The 21470-nt window shown below is 32.2% G+C and overlaps 1 long non-coding RNA gene and 1 pseudogene across 2 annotated transcripts in view; both read right to left on the reverse strand.

Moving 5' to 3' along the window:
* LOC145759706 (uncharacterized) overlaps nucleotides 1–21470 on the reverse strand; it is a 35460-nt gene that overhangs the window by 948 nt on the left and 13042 nt on the right. Inside the window, exons 1-5 of one of the 2 annotated variants that reach the window (XR_014286535.1) lie at nucleotides 2341–3009; nucleotides 1885–1950; nucleotides 1376–1438; nucleotides 624–705; nucleotides 352–481 (exon numbers count right to left, since the gene is read on the reverse strand). This is a non-coding gene — a long non-coding RNA (uncharacterized LOC145759706). Of the gene's footprint in view, nucleotides 1–259; nucleotides 482–623; nucleotides 706–1375; nucleotides 1439–1884; nucleotides 1951–2340; nucleotides 3010–21470 lie in introns of those variants that run through there. The other variant, XR_014286534.1, reaches the window with a different exon arrangement.
* On the reverse strand, nucleotides 3207–11966 carry LOC145758909 (lysosomal protective protein-like; annotated as a pseudogene).

The raw sequence follows: 21470 nt of genomic DNA on the forward strand, positions 1-21470 counted from the left end.
GTGAATGTATACAAGCTAGTACTTTCTACGTCATAACAAACAGGGCTTCCCTTTTCTTTTTTTTAATTAATTTTAATTTTTTTTTAAAGTTGTATAACTCAAAAAGTAGGTGAAATTATAAAAAGTTAAAATTATTTTTGTGTTCAGTGACACCAACTTTATTAATTTTTGAGTATAAAAATATCGCTAATATATGACTTTAAGTGTTAGCACTGCAGGATTTTATAATGTTTATTATGTCTTACTAAAGAGTGCTACATCACAGAATCAGTGGAAATTAAACTTAGGACCCTACATGGTGAAACCAGATGTTCTAACCACTACACCATGCTGCCGGTTAACTTTTTTTACCTCAGCTCTTTGCTGTTGAATCTGCATTGCTTTTGCTAAAGTTTCAATTTTGACATTGACATCATCAGTTGATGACATCACAAGAGAATTTAAGGTGAAACAGCAGAATTCAAGAACAGATAAGCACATCCTAAAAATATTTTTCAGAAAAAAAATGAAAAAAATTTTAACTTAAAAAAATTTTTTTTTTTAAATTGAAAAATTTTAAATTTTCAAAATTGTTAAAATTTAGTAATTTTTTTAGATTTTATTAAATGAGTAAATCAGCTTACAGCCCATGTTGTTGGTTTTCATTCAATTCAACACTTTGTTCCATTGCACTTTGCTGAGATCGACTTATTGACGGGATTTCAACTAAAAAAAAATTTATATATTTTTTTATCCTCAATGTGAAAAGGCCGACTTTACAGCATAAACATAAAGTAACAGTTGTTACCCAGACCCAGTCTTAAGTTAACTTTGACAGTTTAGAATAGCTTAAGTAGAACAGCCTAGTGTTCTAATTATTACACTTATACTGGCATGTATAATAGTCTCAACTTACTTTTAAAGTACTAAATTATTGTTAAAATTTTTGCTTAGAATTTTAAAAAATATTAATAAAAAAATATTTATTTTTCAAAAATCCACATTTTTTATATTTATTTATCCTCGATGTTGAATGGTCAACTTCGCAGCATACCCAAAAGTAATATTTATTAACCTTATTCAGTCTTTAGTAGGTTTTAGCAGTTTGTAATAATATTAATTACAATTGCCCGGTATTTAATAAGCTGTTTTTTTTTCATTTATAGTGCCTTACTAAATAGTGTTCTAACATAGAAGCAGTGGGGATCAAACCTATGACTTCATTATGTGAAGCTAAGTGATCTAACTATTATAAACTGCTGCCAATACAGTTTTTAGGTACTGTATTAAATCATAAAGTTAACTTTTAACATCAAGATCAATAGTGTTAAACCTTAATACAAACACATAAAAATACAGGTGAATAGCTAAAGTTTAATATAAAATTTTAACACACCTGTCATAGCTTCCTCCAAAACAAATGCTTGCAAAGTTTTTAAATTTAAATGCGAGTTTTCACCTAAAAAATTAACATTTTATATTAAGTATAAAGTGTTTTGAATTAAAAGCTTTATCAAAATATGTTGAAGAATTTACCAATGCATTTTAATAAGGATGGGCTAAAATTCAAAAAACACCGACCCAGTCTTGAGTTGCCTGTGGCAGTTTGGGATATTATATAGATTATAATTGCCCGGTAATTATGCTGTTGATTTAATTCTGGCTTAGCAGGAGTTCATTCCGTTTATAGCGCCTTACCCAAGAGCGCTACAGCATGAGGGCAGTGGGGATTGAACCCACAACTTCATGTGTGGTGTAGCAAGTGTTCTCACCACTACACAACGCTGCTGGTTCAACACTTGAAGCCACTAAAGCATGAAAAATATGAAGATTGACCTAAAGCACTGCAGCCAAGTGTTTAGACCACTACAACATGCTGCTGGCTTTATAAGTAATTTTACTAACCTTCTTTTTGATTGGCCTTTTTTGTTTCAGATTTTAAATTTTTTTTTTTTCTAAAAAACTTGAATTCTAAAAAAAAATTTTTTTTTTTTTTAGTAAATATCTTTATCCTCGATGTGGAAAAGTCGAATGCGCGACTTAAACATAGAGTAACATCAGTTACACCGACCAAGTCTCGAGTTGCCTGTGGCAGTTTGGGATATTATATAGCTTATAATTAACCGATGTTTAAGCTGCTGATTAAGTGTTGGCTCAGCAGGAGTTCATACCGTTTATAGCGCCTTACTCAAGGGCGATACAGCATGAGAGCAGTGGGGATTGAACCCACAACCTCATGGTGATGTAGCAAGTGTTCTTATCACTACACCACGCTGTCGGTTTGATAGCCTGTTACAAAACCATAAATATTCTAGAAAAAAACAAAATAAAAAATAATTTTTAAGCCAATAATTAAAATACTTTTTTCAGTTTCTTGTGATTTGCTGGTTGACGGAATATTGTCAGATTGTAAAATTTCATTTTGTTCTTTTGTAGACAATTTGTTTACTCTAAGTGAAAGTAAATGGGTTCGCACCTGACAAAATTAAAAAAAATTAAACCAAGTTTAAACCAATACCGGCAGTGTGGTATAGTAGTCAGAGCACTCTCTACACTACATGTGGTCCTGAGTTTAAACCCCACTGCTCTCATGCTGTAGCGCCCTTGAGTAATGCGCCCTTGAGTAATGCGCCCTTGAGTAATGCGCTATAAACGGTATAAACTCCTGCTGAGCCAGCACTTAATCAGCAGCATAATTACCGGGCAATTGAAGTCTCTATAATATCCCAAACTGCCACAGGCAACTCGAAACTGGGTCGGAATAACTTATGTTACTCTATGTTTAAGTCGCGCATTCGACTTTCCCACATCGAGGATAAAGATATATACAAAAAAAAATAATTATTTAACAAAATCAAAATACTAACACACAAAAAAATATCGCATATTTTAAATCCTCAAAATTCAAAGTTTTACAGTTTAAAACAGTGATTAAAATTTTACTATTTCAGTGATTAAAATTTTAGAACAGTAATTAACAGTGATTAAAATTTTTTAAAACAGTGATTAAAATTTTAGATTAAAATTTTACTATTTCATTTTTGAACTTTGTTTTACAGAAGTGTAATAAAAAAAGCATATACATAGTACATGCTGAAATCTATTATAAATCAGTTAATTAATGAGATAGAATCAAATAAAATTGCACAAAAAAAAACAAAAATTACATTTTATTTATGATTTCGAAAATATTGCAAACAAAAATTTTTTATTAATCTTATCTTGAACTTTTATATATAAGTGATTTGTAAATTTTTTATAAATAATAAAGAGTTTAAATGTCTATTGTAATCAGTACTCTTAAATTTGTGACATTTTATCGAAAATTTTTTATTTTGTAAGGAATGGCTTATCGTTGATGAAGTTGTCGAACATGGCATATGCATAGGTGGGTGCCCACTGGGGTACCATATGACCAGCTCCCTAAAAATTAAATATTATATTATATAGAAGCTTAAGTATATGTATAGTCAAAAGGATCAAGAATTTGTAGCATCCCTGAAACAATGTTCTATGGTATTAATTTCGTAATTCAAAAAAGCAATATCGTGGTATAGGACCGGCAGCGTGGTGTAGTAGTAAGAACATTTGCTACACGACATAGGGTTGTGGGTTCAATCCCCACTGCTCTTATGCTGTAGCACCCTTAAGTAAGGCGCCGTAAACAGTATGATCTTCTGCTGAGCCAGCACTTAATTAGCAGCATAATTATCGAGCAATTATAATCTATAATATTCAAAACTTTCACAGGCAACTCGAGACTGGGTCGGGGTGTCAGTTGTTTTTCCATGTTTAGGTACCGCATTTGATCTTCCCACATCGAGGATGAAAACATATATAAAAAAAACATTGATTGGACACTGACAGCAGGACATGGTGGAACATTAAGCTTCACTACATGAGGTTCGAGGTTTGATCCCTATTTTTTCATGCCAAAAAGCCTGTTATTAGGGAACTTTTAACCATACAAAAAAACAACTGGCAATTTCATTATCGGGCAATTATATTCTATAATATCCCTAACTGCCAAAGTCAACTTGAGACTGGGTCGAAGTAGCTGATGTTACTGTGTGTTTAGCTTGTGCATTCGACCTTCCCACATCGAGGATAAATAAATAGAAAACACCAAACATAAAAAAAATCAAATTTAAAAAATAAATATTTACTTACCCTTATTGTAGTGAAAGTAACTTGTTTAAATTTCTTGCGAAAACCAGCAACTTGGCCGTCAACATACCAAGGTGCCCGACTTTTCTCCAAAGGCAGTTTGAGATCGTCTACAAACCATTCATCCCCAAGAAAGTTACAAGCCATGTCCGTATCACCATTGTAGAGAAGTATTCGAAAGTCGGGTGATTTTAAAAGCGTTTGGTAATGGGAGAGCATGCTTTGATACAACGTGGTGTATTGAACAACATCACTTTAAAAAAAGGTTTTGGTTATTTTTTTGTATTTGTTTATCCTCAATGTGAAAAGAATGATGTTACATGTAAAATATAAAATAACATTTGTTACCCCAACCTAGTCTTAAATTGACTTTATCAGTTTGGGATACTATTAAACATATATCCCAATAATTATTCTGCATATTGGTATTTGGCTTAGCAAAAGTGTGTTTATTTACAGCACCTTAATTTTTTTTTTTTTTTATCTTTATCCTCGATGTGGGAAAGTCAAATGTTCGACATAAACATAGAGTAACAGCAGTTACCCTGACCCAGTCTTAAGTTGCTTTGGGATATTAAATAAATTATAATTGGCCGATAATTAGGCTGCTGATTAAGTGCTGACTTAGCAGGAGTTCATACTGTTAATAGCGCCTTACTCAAGGACACTACAGCATGAGATCAGTGGGGATTGAACCCACGACCTCTTGGTGGTGTAGCAAGTGTTTTTACCACTACACCATGCTGCCGGTGTTTAAAGGCATTACCTAATAAAAGCAGTGGGAATCAAACCCTAGACCTCATGTAGTATAGCCAAGTGTCCTAACCCAGCACCAGTGCTTTTTAAAATTAACAAAATACGAAATAAAATTTAATAAAATTGTTCAACTAAAACCAATTCTTATTAAATAAAAAATATAATGTTAAAGTCGTAAGGAATCATAATTTACCTGCAGACTGACCATGTACCAAGAGCAGAAGGACTAATATGTAAAGCTTGTTTTACATCTGGCCTATTCAACCAAGAAGTTTGTGCAGTGGAATTAATACAAGGAGGTACGACACCAAAACCATTCTTAGTTGGGACCTAAAAAAAATGTATTTATTTCAAAAATGCCATTATGTTGTAACACCCTGAATTAGGATGTTATAATTTTTTAAACTGTCAAAGTCAACTCAAGACTGGGTTAGGGTAAGAAATGTTACTCTATGTTTAGGCTGTGAAGCCAGCCTGCTTACATTAAGGGTAAATAAACACCACATGAGGTCGTGGGTTCAATCCCCACTGCTCTCATGCTGTAGTCTTTAAGTAAGGCGTTATAAACGGTATGAACTCATGCTAAGCCAGCACTTAATCAGCAGCATAATTATTGGGCAATTATAATCCATAATATTCCAAACCGGCACAGGCAACTTAAGACTGGGTTGGGGTAATTGTTGTTACTCTATGTTTGAGTTGCACATTCGGCCTTCCCACATTGAGGATAAAATTATATATACAAAAAAAACAATGTTAAAAAAATAAATAAAAATAATATAATATCAAATGGTTTAATAAAAATAAAATAACATTTAAATGCTTTTTATTTTTAATTAATTATTAAACTAGACATATTGGCACGATTACAAAATCATGTGACATTTTATTACTTCCAAAATCACATGATCATATTACAAGTCATAACATGATTGCACAAAAATTTGATTTTTTTTACTACCACTCATTTGGGCCTTTAAATAAACCACACAATAACTGCAAACAAAGTGCAATAAATTAAAAAATGTCATTTTTATTTTTAGAATGTTTTTGTTATTGTAAACAAAAATTTATCTGCCTACTTTTTTTTTTTTTTTTTTTTGTATATGTCTTTATCCTCAATGTGGGAAAGTCGAATGCGCGACTTAAACATAGAGTAACATCAGTTACTCCGACCCAGTCTCGAGTTGCCTGTGGCAGTTTGGGATAATATAGAGACTATAATTGCCCGGTAATTATGCTGCTGATTAAGTGCTGGCTCAGCAGGAGTTCATACCGTTTATAGCGCCTTACTCAAGGGCACTACAGCATGAGATGAGTGGGGATTAAACCCACGACCTCATGTGTGGTGTAGCAAGTGTTCTTACCACTACACCACGTTGCCGGTAACTTGGTTGGAAGTTAAAAAATTATAACCTATTATTACAATAATATTATTACAACAATATTTATTTATAATAATTACATACTGATTTTAAAATGGTATAGTTGTTAAACACTAGAATTTACTACATGAAGTACTTGGTTCGATTCCCACTGCTGGTTGATTTTTGGCTTAGCAGAAGTTTGTACGAATTATAACACCTTTTTTTGTATATATCTTTATCCTCGATGTGGGAAAGTCAAATGCACGACTTGAACATAGAGTAACATCAGTTAGCAGTTTGGGATATTATGGATTATAATTGCCCGATAATTATGCTGCTGATTAAATGCTGGGGTTTGTACCGTTTATAGCCCTTACTCAAGAGCGCTACAGCATAAGGTCAGTGGGGATTGAACCCACGACCCCAAGTGTGGTTACCACTACACCACCCCACCTTACTCGAAGGTGCTACAGCATGAAGGCATTGGAGATCAAACGCAGTACCTCATGTAGTATGGTAGTAATATGGTTTTACAAACTATCGTAATAATATGGTAACATGGTAATATTATAATGGTAATAAAATGTTTCCAAAAAATATGGTAATAATATGGTGTCAATATGGTGAAAATATGGTAATATAGCCATAATAGGGTCTTAAAAACTATTTTCCAAAAGCCTAACAACTTTATTTTTTTTTAATTTTATTTATAATATATGTAACTACCTTTTGTTCCATGATAAGATATTTCATAAACTTGTCCATATTTGGAAATAAGTGAGCCATATCATGTTTGTATCTCTCAAACGTTCCTTTATCTCCACCATAACAGTCCATATATAAAGCATATTCGTTTAAACCAGAGTTGTACACATATTGAAATGCTTTTGCTACCTTTAAAAAAAAATTTGAAAACAAATCAGTCAAATATATGATATTTATATTTTGTTTTTTAAAATATTTGGCATTACTACATAAGGCCCTGGGGTTGATCCTCACTGCTTTTTTTTTGTATATATCTTCCTCGATGTGGGAAAGTCGATTGCGCGACTTAAACATAGAGTAACATCAGTTACTCCAAACCATTCTCGAGTTGCCTGTGGCAGTTTGGGATATTATAGATTATAATTGCCCAGTAGTTATGTTGCTGATCAAGTGCTGGCTTAGCAGGAGTTCAAACCGTTTATAGCGCCTTACTCAAGGGTTCTACAGCACGAGATCAGTAGGGATTGAACCCACAACCTCATGTGTGGTGTAGCAAGCATTCTTACTACTACACCACGCTGCCGGTTAAACTTTTATACTGTAACATTTTTAAGTAAGACGCTGTACACAGTATGAACCCCTGCTGAGCCAAAAAATGAGCAGATTAATTATCAGACAATTATATTTAATAATATCCCAAACTGGCAAAGTCAACTCAAGACTGGGTCGGGGTAACAAATGTTACTCTATGTTTAAGTCGCGCATTAAACCTTCCCACATCGAGGATAAATATATATACCAAAGAATACATATTTATGTTTAATTTATTAAAAATAAATGAAACTGCCATTTGTGGTGTGCGGGTAAATTATCGCTGACAAATATTAGTTAAAAGTTGTGACCATTTTAAACAATTTAAATTTTGATTATTGCCAGTATTGTATAAATTAAAATTAAATAATCACTTACAGGGTCAGGACAACCGTTGGCGGTGCTGGAAAAATTACAGGCCTGTCGACTTTCTAACCCATCACAGCATTTAGTTGTCAAACTTTTCCATAAACTGAAAAAAAAAAATATTGTAAAAAATTTTAAATTTAAGGCCACTTTTAAGATATATTTATCCTCAATGAAAAAAGGTCAACTTTACAACCTTAACATAAAGTAACATTTGTTACCCCGACCCAGTCTTGAGTTGACTTTGCCAGTTTGGGATATAATTGACTAAAATTGCGCAAAATTATTTTTTTGCTTAACAGAAGTTTATACCGCATATAGTGTTTTATTTAAGGACACTACAGTCTGAAAGCAGTGGGAATCAAACCTATGACCTTATGTAGTAAACCCAAGTGTTGTAACCACTACAGACTACTGTCTACTATACCACATTGCCCATAGTATAACATTATATTTTATTATATAACTTACACTTCACCGAATAGCCCATGATAATATGCAAAATAAACAAGAGAGTTATCATTATAAGAAAAACTTGAAAGACCATTTCCAATTCCCATACCCTAAAAACAAAAAAAATTATTAACTTATATAATTCATTTATAGCGCCTTACTCAAGAAAGCTAAAGTATGGAAGCAGTGGGGATTGAACCCAGGACCTCATGTTGTAATTCATGTCTTTTATAAAATTTTTTTTTTGTTTATATCTTAATCCTCGATGTGGAAAGGTTGAATGTGTAACCTAAACATAGAGTAACATTAGTTACCCCGACCCAGTCTTGAGATGCCTGTGGCAGTTTGGGATATTATAGATTATAATTGCCTGATAATTATGCTGCTGATTAAGTGCTAGCTCAGCAGGAGTTCATACCGTTTATAGCACCTTACTTAAGAGTGCTACAGCATAAGTCCACTGGGGATTGAACCCAGGACCTCATGTAAAAAGTGTTCTAACCACTACACCACGCTGTCATTTTTTTAAAACCTAACAAACCTGAAAATTGATTTTAGCAGCTCCTTGCATAATTCTAACACTGAGCGTAAGAACATATATTCCTCCATAACTCTCACCAGTTACAAAAAACTTGTTAGAAGAATATTCCGGAAATTTTTTGAAAAAATCGACGATGGCATTATAGTTGTGAAGAGAAACCTATAAAAAAATTGGTCAATATCCATAATTGGGCAAATTATTTAACATACACGCAAAATTGCAAAAATACTCAAATGTGATACTTTGTATATATATATTTTTTGTATATATCTTTATCCTCAATGTGGAAAGGTCAAATGCGTGACCTTAATATAGAGTAACATCAGTTACCCAACCCAGTCTCGAGTTGCCTGTGGTAGTTGAGATATCACAGATTATAATTGCCCGGTAATTACACTGCTGGTTAAGTGCTGGCTCAGCAGGAGTTCATATAGTTTATAGCGTCTTACTGAAGGGCGTTACAGCATGAGATCACAGGGGGTCAAACCCTGGACCTCATGTAGTGTAGGAAGTGTTCTGACCACTACACCACGCTGCCTGTTCATAAATTGATTACTATGGGCAAATTATATAAAATCTACATATAACGAAGCTTAGTGGACAATATATAAATGTATATCTTATATAAAGGCTTAATAAATAATTAAAACTGCCATTTGTGGTGCGCACGGAATTTATCACACGCATATAGTTTTACGGTTCTACAATTTAAAAAAAATTCTAAAGTACATTTAGTCCAAAATTTATACCTTGTCATCATCAGTCGTCATATCACCATTGTCATCGTAAGAATAACCGACACCTTCCGGAGATTCTAAGTATAACACATTTGCAATCTTGTTCCAACTGTATGGGTTAGCGAATAGTGTTTTTCCATCACTATTTACCTGACAAAAAATTAAAAATTTTAAAGTTGTTTTTTCATGTATTTTTTTATCCTCAATGTGGAAAGGTCAACTTCACGGCCTAAACATAGGGTAACATTTGTTACTCCGAACCAGTCTCAAGTTGACTTTGGCAGTTTGGGATTCTATTGACAATAATTGTCTAATAAAAAAACTGTTGTTTAAATATTGAATAGGCAAACGTTCATACTGTTTATATCATGTTACTTAAGAATGCTAAAGCTTAAAAGCAGTAAGAATCGAACCCAACACCTAATGTAGTAAGTATACAAATACAGAAGCAGGGACGGAGAACAACGTCGACAATGTCGACCCTAAAATTTTAGTAGAATATTAGCGCGCACTTTATTTAGCTTAATATTACGAGTTTACAAATCTCATTCTGCCGACTTACCAACAAACTAGTGCCAAATAAGGTAACCTTTTTTGTTGCCATATAACAAAGCATTTGTTGTCGAATAACATAGAATTTTTAATAACCAAATAACTTATAAAATAACACCGGTAGCATGTTGTAGTGGTAAGAACACTTGCTACACCACTCATGAGGTCGTGGGTTCAATCCCCACTGCTCTCATGCTGTAGCGCCCTTGAGTAACGCGCTATAAACGGTATGAACTCTTGCCGAGCCAGCACTTTATCAGCAGCATAATTATCGGGCAATTATAATCTATAATATCACAAACTTTCACAGGCAACTTGAGACTAGGTCGGAGTAACTGATGTTAATCTATGTTTAAGTCGGGCATTCAATTTTCCCACATCAAGGATAAATATACATACAAAAAAAAACTTAGCCTTTTTTAGTCTGATTAACGAAGTTGCTGGTGGTACAACGTCAATATTTTTTGCGCATTGCATTTATATTATTAACTACATGGTCATTGTTTGTTCGTCTTGTTAAAAATAACCAGTGCTATAACAGAAAACTATGTGGTAGGGAAAACAAATCGTAAAACTAGGGTAGACAACACACAAAAATTTGCGCGCTATAATGTCCACCCTGTTTTCGGAACCTAGATTGCCTCCATTTTTTTTTAATTTTTAATTTTAAACAACAACTTTTACATGTAATGGGCCATTTTCTGAAAGAAATCCATCCAGTGAGCTACAACCTGGCCCTCCATTCAGCCATTACACCACAGGATCATTTGCAGGATTGCTTTGAGATTCAACAAACCTAAAAAATACAAAAAAACATATATAAGTGTTTTTTTTTTATTCTTATTGTAAGAAGATCGACTTAACTGCTTAAATATTAAAATTGCTTTAACTTAACCTTAATGATAATATATGGATATTGTTATTGTGAGGTTCTGAGTTTGATCCCCACTGCTTTCATGTTGTTGTGCAATTAAATAAGGCACTATAAATAGTATAAACACCTGCTGAGCCAAAAATAATGAAGCAATTATAGTCAATAATATCCCAACCGTTACCCTGACCCAGTTCTAAGTTGCGTTTGGCAGTTTGGGATAATATAAATAATAATTTCCCCTAATTAAGCTGCTGATTAAGTATTGGCTTAGCAGAAGTTGATAGCGTTTAAAGCGCCTTAGCCAAGGGCACCACCTTACAGCATAAGAGCAGTAGAGATCAAACCCAAAACCTTAAGTAGTAAAACAAAGTGTTTTAACTACTACACTATGCTGGCGATCTAAATGCTAAATTCTACTGGTATATAAAAACATTTGGAAATTAGTTATTAAACCGACAGCGTGGTGTAGTGGTAAGAACACTTGCTACACCACACATGAGGTCTTTGGTTTAATCCCCACTGATCCCATGCTGTAGTGCCCTTGATTAGATGCTATAAACGGTATAAACTCCTGCTGAGCCAGCACTTAATCAGCAGTATAATTATTGGGCAATTATAATCTATAATATCCCAATCTGCCACAGGCAACTCAAAACTGGGTCGGAGTAACTGATGTTACTCGAGGATAAAGATATATACAAAAAAAACATGATTAACTACCAGTAATGAAAATGCTTAGAAGATGTAGCATCAAGATAACCGGAATATTGTTTAAAACTTGTCATAGTTGACAAGCCCGGTAAACTCTTCACTTCATCTTCGGCAGGAGCTCCAAAAGTTAAAGTAATTACCAAACTTAAGATTAATAAACGTAACATGATTTTAGAAAACAAACTAAATAAATCTTAAAAATATGTCATTAAATATATCATTAAAAATATATTATTTTATTAAAGTATATCATTAGGTTATTAAAATAATATTAGTATTAAAATACAATAATTCCTATTAAAAATACAGATAATAAGAGCATTATGGTCTAATGGTTTTAAATCAACTGATCACTTTATGTTGTTTTGAAATATATACATATATCCTTGATGTGGAAAGGTCGAATGCGCTACCTAAACATAGAGTAACATCAGTTACTCCGACCTAGTCTTAAATTGCCTTTAGCAGTTTGGGATATTGTATAGATTATAATTGCCTGATAATTATGCTGCTGATTAAGTGCCGGCTTTGCAAGAGTTAATACCGTTTATAGTGCCCTACTTACGGGCGCTATAGCATAAGAGCAGTGGGGATTGAACCCACAATCCCATGTGGTGTAGCAAGTGTTCTTACCACTACACCACACTGCCGTCCAGTCTGGAAAGTAGGGCAGCGAGCACGCACAGGATTTTATTCGTTGAAAAAAATGCACGCCTGAAATTGGCGTTTTGCACGCCTGACTTTAAAAGTAAATGCAAAATTAAGGTAAACACGCTAACATAAATCACGCGTGCACGCCTAGACCGAAAATTTTAATATGCATGCACGCGCACTCACGCCAATTTTTACGCTTGCACGCACAAGATCTCGTAGAAAACTGCCCTACTTTCCAGACTAGCTGCCGATGGCGAGATATTTATATTTACTTATATATATACTCTAGCTCTATAAACCTTTACCCTAACTTAATATTTACCATACATCCAATAATGAATTATTATTATTTTAAATTCCTGATAATAAATATATATTTTCTTGTTACTTTCATCTTACATTTCTAGAAAAGGGTAATTCTGAAATGATTTAAGTTGAGGTATATGGTTTAATAAAAAAAACACCGACAACACTTCCTAATAGAAGGATAGGCCAAAATTTTGTACAAAAATAAAAAAAAGAGTTTCGATTTTACGATACTGGTTTTTAAATTTCTAGTAACGATTCAAATTTTTGCCATCACCAATCATTACATTCCGTTAAACAAGATACTAAACATTGTCAGACTGTCTGCAAAGAATTGCCGTGTTATTTAAATTTATGGCGAGCTTGTATTTTGCGGGATGTACTAAAACCAGACACCCGACACTTTTTCAGACACTTTTTCAGACACCTCTAAAATTCACTTTATCGTTGTTATTTTTTAATAAAAATGATTTTTCCGACTTTAGGACTATTGTTCCAGCTTGCCTCAACAATTTTTTTTTTGTTTTAACGTGTTGAAATTTGTGGCAAAATTTTTTTAATTTAGGGGTGCCGGAATTTGCGGTAATTTCACCCTCATCAGACACCTCCAAAAACCAATTAAACAGTTATAAATTTCAATAAAAACTGCCTTAACAATATAAGAACGCTTAAACTAACTTGCCCAAGTCGTTTTTATTAAAAAATAATGGTTATAAAATGGTTTTTAAAGGTGTCTGAAATTGGCAATAACGACCATAGGTAAAATTTCTTCTTCCTCAGACACTTCCAAAAACCAATTAAACAGTTACAAATTTTAATAAAAACTGCCTTAACAACATAAGAACGCTTAAACTAACTTGCCCCGGTCATTTTTATTAAAAAATAATGGTTATAAAATGGTTTTTAAAGGTGTCTGAAATTGGCAATAACGACCATACTTAAAATTTCTTCATCCTCAGACACCTCCAAAAACCAATTAAACAGTTATAAATTTTAATAAAAACTGCCTTAACAACATAAGAACGCTTAAACTAACTTGCCCAAGTCATTTTTATTAAAAAATAATGGTTATAAAATGGTTTTTAAAGGTGTCTGAAATTGGCAATAACGACCATAGGTAAAATTTCTTCTTCCTCAGACACTTCCAAAAACCAATTAAACAGTTATAAATTTTAATAAAAACTGCCTTAACAACATAAGAACGCTTAAACTAACTTGCCCCGGTCATTTTTATTAAAAAATAATGGTTATAAAATGGTTTTTAAAGGTGTCTGAAATTGGCAATAACGACCATACTTAAAATTTCTTCTTCCTCAGACACCTCCAAAAACCAATTAAACAGTTATAAATTTTAATAAAAACTCCTAAAACATAAGAACATTTAAATCAATATTCCTCAATTTTATATTGTATTATGCAAACAAATTTAAAGAACTTAGGTTAACGGATTTTACAATAGTTAAAATGTTTTTAAAAGTAAAAATTGGTAAATATACTTATAGGTTTTGGATGGTTCCAAGTAAAAAGCTTATTAAATTTTTTTTAAATTTCCCTTTTAATGAAAAAACGACTTAATACAAATAATATTTAAGTGTCTATAGTGTCTGTTTTTTTAATTTAGTTTAACATGCACAAATCACATATCCAACTTCTAAGTTTTGTAACCCCCTTTTGACATTTAACGTGATGCCACTTCCTACAAACACAACATTGTATTTGTGGCAAATATGTACCATTTCCTGGACAAGACGTTGATTCACATATGTTCCAATTAGTATTTGAATTCAGAACTAAGCATTTAAATTCCTTTCGTTCTATTTTAAGTTGAAACGAAGTAGGCTTTAGGTTAATAACTTTTTGTAGTGCTGATTTTCTTTCGTTGGCCGAAATTCGCTTTGAAAAATCTCTCAATCTATTTTGTTTTATAAATAGTGCAGCAAGCCATTTTCTTGCTAAATCGACATTAAATGCATTTGGAACCTGACCAGATAGCACGTAATACGTGTTTATGATTGTGTAAACCCCACAGTCATCACAATTATTTTGTTGTGGGCAATTGTTCATCAAAGAGACTGTCCATTCCAAGTTATTAAATGGTATGTCAATTACAGCATACATAAAGGATAAAATTTTAAGACAACACTTGGCTGATTTCTGCAGGCATGCTCCATGCAATTGACAGACCATAGAATCAAAAATCCATATATTTTTTTGAGAAATATTACAGATAATTAATTGCCAGTGAATATTATTAAGGTTATTAGGAAAAACAATTACATTAAAGTCCAAAGCTCTGAGTGAACTAATATAGTTTGAGACCAACTCCACATTATTGTTATTTTTTTGATTTTCAAATACTAAAGAAGAAAATTGGAAAGCTTCATTTTTTAGGTCAAGATAACTTATGACTCCGTTAATGCACTTTTCAATGCATATGTCATCCAACCATTTTTTTTCCCCAATTAAACATTCCATTGCAATTGAACAACTTTTTTTTGATCTGTTGTTACCAAAAGATTCTCCATTTCCCAGGGGGCGTTTCCAAAAGACGTTTGATTTTTCTCCATTTCACCATCAGGTGTTTTGTAGTTTTCCCCACTTTCATTTTTATTTGTTTTAATTTCGGGCATATTTTCTGTCTTACCTTTTTCTTTAGTATATAATTTACTTTCGGAATTCTTATCTTCTCTGCCAATATTTTTCGGCATGATTTCAACTACAGATTTAATATTTTTTTTGCCAATCTCTTTTGCGTTTGCTTTAACTTCAATGTGCTTACTTTTTTTAAAATTTTCCTTTTTTTCTATTATGTCTTTGGGTTTATTACCCTTTTTGACAATTTCTTCTATTGTAATATTACTTTCTATTAGACCTAGGCTAGTTAACTCATCACCATGCTCTTCGTCGCTACCTTTACACATATATTTTTTATCTTCTGTCTCTTGACCTAGGAGCACATCCAGGTCGATGTTCATTTCTGCACTGTTGGGAGCAGGAATTACGTCGTAATCGTAGTCTCTTTGTCTAACCTTTTTTTTGCCTGACTTACCATCTTTTCCCTTTTGCCTTTTGTTTAACGCCGTGAGTGTATAACTGCGATTCTTGGGATTTTTTTGGTTGGTTTGCAGTCGTTTATGGACCGCAAGTACATGCCAGCATTTTGCAGTAATACTTAAACAACTACAAATAGGTGGAAATAATGTAACGGCATGTCGGGCATCAGTAAATGGATTTATCACAACAAAAGTGCCAGTGTCTCTATCCAAAGATACGCCACTAGACATAAGGCACATTTCAACAACTTCAGTATAAAAAGTTTTTTCAGGGAACTTTTTAGTTTTAGAACCAGAAGCCAAATTTTTTTGTTTTAAAATTTCTTCTTTTATTTTGTTTAAATAAGCCAATTTAGGAATACTGTCTTTAGAATCTTCGACGGCAGAAATTGTTTCTTCAGAGGACAAAGTAAACCTGCCAAATCCTTTTTCTGCACGAAAAAGGTCATATGCAAAATTCTGAAATAATTTAAAAAACAATATAATTGTGTAGTCCAATCTATTTTCTTTGTTGCCACAAATGTCCTTCAGTACCCTATTGAATGACTCGCTCATGTTGTTGGTTACAGTTTTTCCATTAAAAATTGTAAACTGTTTGGTGTAAAAAAATACTGAATAAGCTAGTATATCTTGTTGCAGATTTTTTTCAAAATAATTTACAAATGTTGGTGACCATTTTGTTTTTAATTCCAAATACAATTAGTCCAGTGGTTTTATTAACTGCGTTCATTATCGCTTTTTCCCTATCAGCCGTCACTGGAATATTGTCCAATTCGTGTAATTTTAGTTGTTTGCTAATTATTTTAAAAAGTTCTTCGTGATATTGTTGATCTTTTTTTTCATGAATCATCGCGCCGATGGGAAACATTGGATTTCCATCTATATCCGTTTTGCGCATCGTTAAAAATGACACATAAAAGTCCCCCATTTCGAATGTTGTGTCGTATCCAAAACACTGAGGTATTGCTTTATTTTTGCGAAACTTGGTTAGTTCTTTTATAGCGATTTTAATCGTCTCTTCATTCACAAGAATGGCATACACACTAGGCACTATATATAATTTTTGAACAAAATTTGGTAACACTGTAGTCAGTCCTTTGGTAGAAAATATTTCATCAGTGCACATTTGAAAATCCTTTTTTTCCTTATATGCAATGTTGTGAACCTGCTTTAAATCTCGCGGTCGATCGACAGACATCCTATCTTCACCTTCATCATGTTGCTTTTTTGCTGTCATTTTGGCATATGTTTGAAACGGAGATTTGTTATTTTCTAATTGAATACTTATATCGTTTAAAACATTTTTTTGTGTTGTAACAAAAATCTTGTTTGGATTTTTGCTATTACCATGTGAGGATCGAAAATATTCTGACTTATCACCAACATAATGTAATAAATAATAATTTTTATCCGTTTTCGTTTTCGATAATGTGTACAAAAATTTTTTAAAGTCTAAATGTTTATTTTTTTCCAGGGGATTTTTTAAATACCATCTTTTTTTTATGACACCTGGGGTACCAACAATGCGCTTTCCACCGTTTAACCAGATGAGAGAATCACAAAGATAATCTCTAGCGCTTTCTTCGTCACATTTAAACAAATATAAATCTCCATTACATGGATTTATAGGGGAATTTTTAATTAAAAAATGGTCCTCAATTTTCTCATTTGAGCAGTCTTTTAAAATTCCAATAACTTTTTTTATTGAAAGACTGTATTGTTTATTTTCATAAGCCATTTTCAAATTAAGACTGTGCAATTATTAAAATATCTAAAACACAATAACATATTTTAATTTTTTTTATTTTAAAAATGGTCTAATGAGCTAAACCATAACTTTTATAATATGGTTAATACAAATAGGATGTTGTTCGGCAGTTTGTATTAAAATATTTGTTTATTTAATTGGTTTTTCGAGGTGTATAGTAATAAAGAAATTTCCACTATGGTCGTTATTGCCAATTTTAGACACCTTTAAAAACCTCTTGATAACCATTATTTTTTTTTAAAAACGACTTGGGCAAGTTAGTTTAAGCGTTCTTATGTTGTTAAGGCAGTTTTCATTAAAATTTATAACTGTTTAATTGGTTTTTGGAGGTGTCTGAGGTTGAAGAAATTTCAACTATGGTCGTTATTGCCAATTTCAGACACCTTTAAAAACCATTTTATAACCATTATTTTTTAATAAAAACGACTTGGGCAAGTTAGTTTAAGCGTTCTTATGTTGTTAAGGCAGTTTTTATTAAAATTTATAACTGTTTAATTGGTTTTTGGAGGTGTCTGAGGATGAAGAAATTTTAAGTATGGTCGTTATTGCCAATTTCAGACACCTTTAAAAACCATTTTATAACCAATATTTTTTAATAAAAATGACCGGGGCAAGTTAGTTTAAGCGTTCTTATGTTGTTAAGGAAGTTTTTATTAAAATTTATAACTGTTTAATTGGTTTTTGGAGGTGTCTGAGGATGAAGAAATTTTAAGTATGGTCGTTATTGCCAATTTCAGACACCTTTAAAAACCATTTTATAACCATTATTTTTTAATAAAAACGACTTGGGCAAGTTAGTTTAAGCGTTCTTATGTTGTTAAGGCAGTTTTTATTAAAATTTATAATTGTTTAATTGGTTTTTGGAGGTGTCTGATGAGGGTGAAATTACCGCAAATTCCGGCACCCCTAAATTAAAAAAATTTTGCTACAAATTTCAACACGTTAAAACAAAAAAAAAATTGTTGAGGCAAGCTGGAACAATAGTCTTAAAGTCGGAAAAATCATTTTTATTAAAAAATAACAACGATAAAGTAAATTTTAGAGGTGTCTGAAAAGGTGTCTGAAAAAGTGTCGGGTGTCTGGTTTTAGTACATCCCGTATTTTGCAAAAACTTTTTAATTTTTGCCTTTTTTTTATTCATTACACAAAGATCGCGAGATTGTTGGGACTTCCCGGTTTTGCAGCAATTTAACTCGCTACAGCGAGTAAACCAAATGCCCGAAACGACATTTTACCAACAATTTAGAATTAGTTAAATACCATTATAAAGGATGTAGTCGATATACGAAAGACGTTTTTTTTTGTGTTATGTTTATCGCTATGTATGTAACCTAGAAACCAGATTTTGTAGTGTGTACGTGTAATACCGTTGTGTATATGTGTAGTGTAACTTTCGGGATAATTATGTGATGAACGTACTTGATTAATAAATAGATGTTGTCTGTAGATTCAGTTTGCTATTTTTGACCATTTTTAACGGGTCTTAAACCCTATTTTAGACATTAGAGACTTATACTTTATACGTTATTGCCATATTATTTGGATAAGAGCACCCTTAGGAGTCGATACTTTTTATGATTAGATTTTTCTTGACCTCAGTCCCTACACACCCGTTATGCGGTTGTTCTGTCCGAATATATTTATTATTTTAGTTTAATGATAGCGAAGCTTGGACAATTTTGCTTCCATATTTTTAAATTCATTTTTTAAGTATGGTTTCAAGACATTCTTTAATCCTAAAAATCTTTTAAAATTGGAACTTATAAGTTTGATTATACATAAAAACAACTTTAAAATACAAGACTTAAAATCCTATAAAAAACAACTAAAAATGCAAAGCACAAAATTTTTGTTATAGTGAGATTTAAAGCAACTAAAATAAAGCGCTACTTGTAAAACACAAAAGCGACAATAATTGCTATAAAAGAATGAAAAAAAATGTAAAATTTATCTAAAGCATAGTTGATTACAAAAAAATATTTGAAAAATAGATACAAATTTATAAAAATATAAAATAAGTCAAAAAATAAGTACTGTTTTGGTATAGAAAATAACGAATTAAAAAATACTGCAAAATAATGACCCAAAAACAAAGAAATTTAATGGGTAATTATCTGTTTAAAACTATGAACAATGTTTATGACACCTTTATTGTGTTTTAAAACGTTTAGAAATTTTTTTTACATTAAAACAATAAATGTTTCACAAAAACTAGCACTTAAGTTCCTTTTAAAAAAATTGTACGTTTATCTACAAAGTTTACAAACGATAAGTTTTAACTAAGATATACCAAACCCCAATCCATCGACCCGTTGATAAGTTTAATGTCAATTTCTTTTTCTGTTGATCTAAAAAATTTGTTTTTAAAAAGGATTTAAATAAAATTATTTAAACAATCCATATTTTTTAAAATAAAATTCTGTTGTTCTCTTAAGCACATTACAGAAATAATTTACTTAGATTGGATATTGTCAGCAAGAACAGATATCTGGTTAGCACTGCAGGCAGTTAATTTGTGAAAAATAATTAAACAAAACAAGTATATGTTGATGGTAATAAACCTTATCACTTGCAAACTAGCCCTCTTTTCTTACCCACAACCAGTTGTGCCAAAATGCAATAACATACATAAAGATTAACATGTTTATTTAACAAAAACATTAAAGTGCTAGATTATTATTATTAAAAGCTTTTTTTATGTTACCTTGATGTGAAAGTATGCTTGATACTAAGCCATCGTTGTTGCCCTCTAGCGGACCTTCGTTCGCCTGTGCTCCTTTTACAAATCCCGTGCGGTAGCGCTGTGGAGCAGATACACATAATCACGACAGGTGTTTCAAGTTGATTTTTGTAAAACAATATTGTGTAAATGGGTCGTGTTTTTTGACCTTTTGTAATGTGGGTTGAACCAGAACCTTTTTTTAACCAGTATGCTATACTACCGTATATGCTAACATTATTAATATTACAAAGACATTAAGCTAGCCCACTAGCCCACTTTCAAAGGCCTAATGTAATAAGGGGTCATATCTTACCATACAAGCTAGCCCCCTTACAACGTACCAAATTTCCAACTAATTAACCAGCCTTCAACAATAGTTTAATTATTAACTTTCTTAATAGTATGAGGCTTGACATGCAAAATAATAAACAATGAGAATATGTTATTGAATTGACTGTGTTCTAAAAATGGCAATACCATTAAGTAGATTTTATATTAAATTAGAACATCTACAAATATACACATTGAAACTTAGTGGATGATATTTTTTTTGTATATATTTTTATCCTCGATGTGGGAAAGTCAAATGCGCGACTTAAACATAGAGTAACATCGGTTACTCCGACCCAGTCTCAAGTTGCCTGTTGCAGTTTGGGATATTATAGATTATAATTGCCCGATAATTATGCTGCTGATTAAGTGCTGGCTCAGCAGGAGTTCATACCGTTTATATCGCCTTACTCATGGGCGCTACAGCATGAGATCAGTGGGGATTGAACTTTAGGGACTGAGGTATAAAAAAAATCTAATCATAAAAGTATTGACTCCTAAGGGTGCTCTTATCCGAATATAAATGCAATGATGTATAAAGTATAAGTCTCTAATGTCTAAAACAGGGTTTAAGACCCGTTAAAAATGGTCAAAAATAGCAAACTGAATCTACAGACAACATCTATTTATTAATCAAGCACGTACATCACATAATTATCCCGAAAGTTACATTACACATATACAAAAAATGGTATTACACGTACACACTACAAAATCTGGTTTCTAGGTTACATACCTAGCGATAAACATAATTACGAGTACATTACACACACAAAAAACGTTTTCCGTATATCGACTACATCCTTTATTATGGTATTCTACTGTTAACTAATTGTAT

Source organism: Corella eumyota, chromosome 7 (assembly GCF_963082875.1).
Source record: "Corella eumyota chromosome 7, kaCorEumy4.1, whole genome shotgun sequence".
Taxonomy (NCBI): Eukaryota; Metazoa; Chordata; class Ascidiacea; order Phlebobranchia; family Corellidae; genus Corella; species Corella eumyota.